Genomic DNA, 2,500 nt, shown 5'->3' on the forward strand with positions numbered 1-2,500 from the left:
AGGCGAAACTCGGAAGTGCCGGCTGCTTACTCGAGCGGAAGGGTCAGCCTGATTCCTGCCTTGCCGGAGGCCCGGTCGCGGGGGTGACGACCCGCCGCCCGGGACGTGCGAGGCACCAGCAGACAGAGACTGCCCGACGGTCAGAGAGAGGGAGAGAGGAGTGCCGAGGCTCAAGTGGCGACCGGTCGCGCAGGCACGCCACGCACATCGATCGCCAGCCGCGGAACGGCACGGCCTTCAGTGGGGCCGGCGGGCGACGCCGCTCCTGAACCCAGCGGCCCCGAGCCGGACGAGTTGAGGAAGGCACGCCGACGGTGACAGGGTACGGAAGACACAGCGGTGGCCTTCTGGCGACTTGGCCCCCGACAGCCCGACGTTCCGCCGTCCTCCCGATGGCCAGGAGGACCGTGCGGGGGTCGGCCGACGGCGTGGTAGGTGTGCCTGCACGGTGACGGAGCACACACCACGCCCGCCAACCCCTCCGTACCTCCCGAGACCGGTGGCAGGACGGAGCGGAAAACGTGCGGACTGAACGGGAGAGCCAAGAGCCAGCGATCCACGCGCGTGCGACCGTCCAAGTCACAGCGTTCGACGAAAACCTCCTCCCTCGGCCAGGCACTCGGCGCCAGCAGGGGAGACAGGATCAGACGCCCCGCCGGCCACTTAAGGCCGAGGACGAACCACGAGACGGGCGGCTGCAGCAGCGGGCGGCCTGCAGCTCCCAGCACTCTCAATCGATCAACCATCGAGTCGGGTCAGCGTGTCAAACCGGCGAGCTCCACGGTCAGGCCGGCGGCGCACCAGCACCGGACCTCCGCGGCTCCCTTCACTCTTTCCACTGCCAGCCAACCGAGAGACGGACCCAATGCGGACGTGCAGAGCTTAGGCAGACCCCCCACTGGAGGCTCAACACTTCGTGGCAGCTCCGTGTCCCAGAGACCAGGAGGGTTGGCACACACACACAGTGTGAACCACCGACAGCCATTCTGGGACCGGTGACAGCCGTGCTGGCCCCACTGCCACGACACAGACGGACGCCAGGCCGCGCTCCCCGGCGGGGGGATGGCGTCGAGCCTGACGAACGGAATGTGCAGGGTGGGGGGGAAAGGCCAAGCGCTCCGACGCCGGAGGGCTCCGGAGTCTGAACTTAGGGGGACAAAGAGGACGGGTCCTCTGCGACACCCCAGCCGCGCTCTCGCCAGCCAAGGCGAGTGCGATTGATTGCCAAACGACCCTCAGACAGGCGTGGCCCCGGGAAGAACCCGGGGCCGCAAAGTGCGTTCAAAGTGTCGATGATCAATGTGTCCTGCAATTCACATTAATTCTCGCAGCTAGCTGCGTTCGTCATCGACGCACGAGCCGAGTGATCCACCGTCAAGAGTTGTCTGAGTTTGTTTTAGGTCTCTCCCTCGCCAGAGGAAAGCGACCCGGACCGCACATACGCTCCCCACCTTGAGCTACAGCCACCTGCACGCCGGCGTGCGGGCGGAGCAGGGTGGCGTGAAGCGATGGGGAGCACCATCCTGGTGCGGCCCGCAGAAACATACGTCTATTGGGGGGAGGAGGACAGGGCGCCCAAGAGGCGATGCGTGCCCCAACGCACCGCAGCGACGGAGGCAGGATCACCGCCACCATGTCGCCCGCCTAGTATCACGAGGCGTGCAGCAGCTTTGCCCTAGGAAAAGCAGAGGCGGGAACGGGCACCGGCCATCGGTTCGGCAGCGTCACTGACGCGTGCACGTGGCGGCGTGTCGGCGAGCGGACTTCCTGCGAGGAGGCGGGGGCGGCACTCGCCCGAGCAGACGCCCGCCCGGCCCAGCCACCGCCGAGGTGGACTGGGAGTCGCGGCAACGGCTCGTCATACTCGTTCCCACACTCACAGCGCAGCTTGCCCGCAAGCCACCGACCACCGATCGACGCCAGGCGCCCCGACCGAGAGCGGGATCGCTCGTTCGCCCTGCTGGCAGTTCGCTGGGGATCACTACTGCACGGAGCTCGGAGACCGACGGGCGGCAACTCGAGAGTCTTTAAACCACCACCCCCATCCCGCAAGTGCAAAGAGGCTGTATACGCACAGACGGGTGAGGGGAATAGGTACCCCGTCGGGTTTGAAGGGAGCGTGACTAGATAGCAACGATGTAAACCCAGCCGATTTGGGAGCGAAAGACCGGCGCCTGCATCACCGGCTTCGTTTCCCGTGGCTGGAGAGTACACCGAAACCCTCCGTCTGTCGCGAGCTCCCGACGACGCGGTGCCGCCAAGCAGCAGGGCCGGACCTGGTGTGGCTCCCCTCGTCGATCACAGACCGGTCGGCACTACTGACGAGACGGTGGAACGGGCTTCGCCCCTTGTGACGAAGGGTGATGCGAACCCGCCCGCCCGCGTGCGTTCGGGGTGGACTCGGCAAACGGAGATTTGAAATCGGAAAGTGTCCTCCTGCCCCGCGCAGGTAGGCGCCCAACAGTTGGGGGGGTTTGGCGGTGACCACGGCTGCAGGGCC

At 66.6% G+C, this 2,500-nt stretch overlaps 1 non-coding gene across 1 annotated transcript; it reads right to left on the bottom strand.

Moving 5' to 3' along the window:
- Window positions 1–1,229: 1,229 nt before the first annotated feature.
- On the bottom strand, window positions 1,230–1,383 carry LOC140472930 (5.8S ribosomal RNA). The gene has a single exon (XR_011957958.1). It is a non-coding gene; the product is annotated as a 5.8S ribosomal RNA (ribosomal RNA).
- Between the last annotated feature and the right edge of the window lie 1,117 nt (window positions 1,384–2,500).

Source organism: Chiloscyllium punctatum, unplaced genomic scaffold, assembly GCF_047496795.1.
Source record: "Chiloscyllium punctatum isolate Juve2018m unplaced genomic scaffold, sChiPun1.3 scaffold_471, whole genome shotgun sequence".
NCBI classification, from domain to species: domain Eukaryota; kingdom Metazoa; phylum Chordata; class Chondrichthyes; order Orectolobiformes; family Hemiscylliidae; genus Chiloscyllium; species Chiloscyllium punctatum.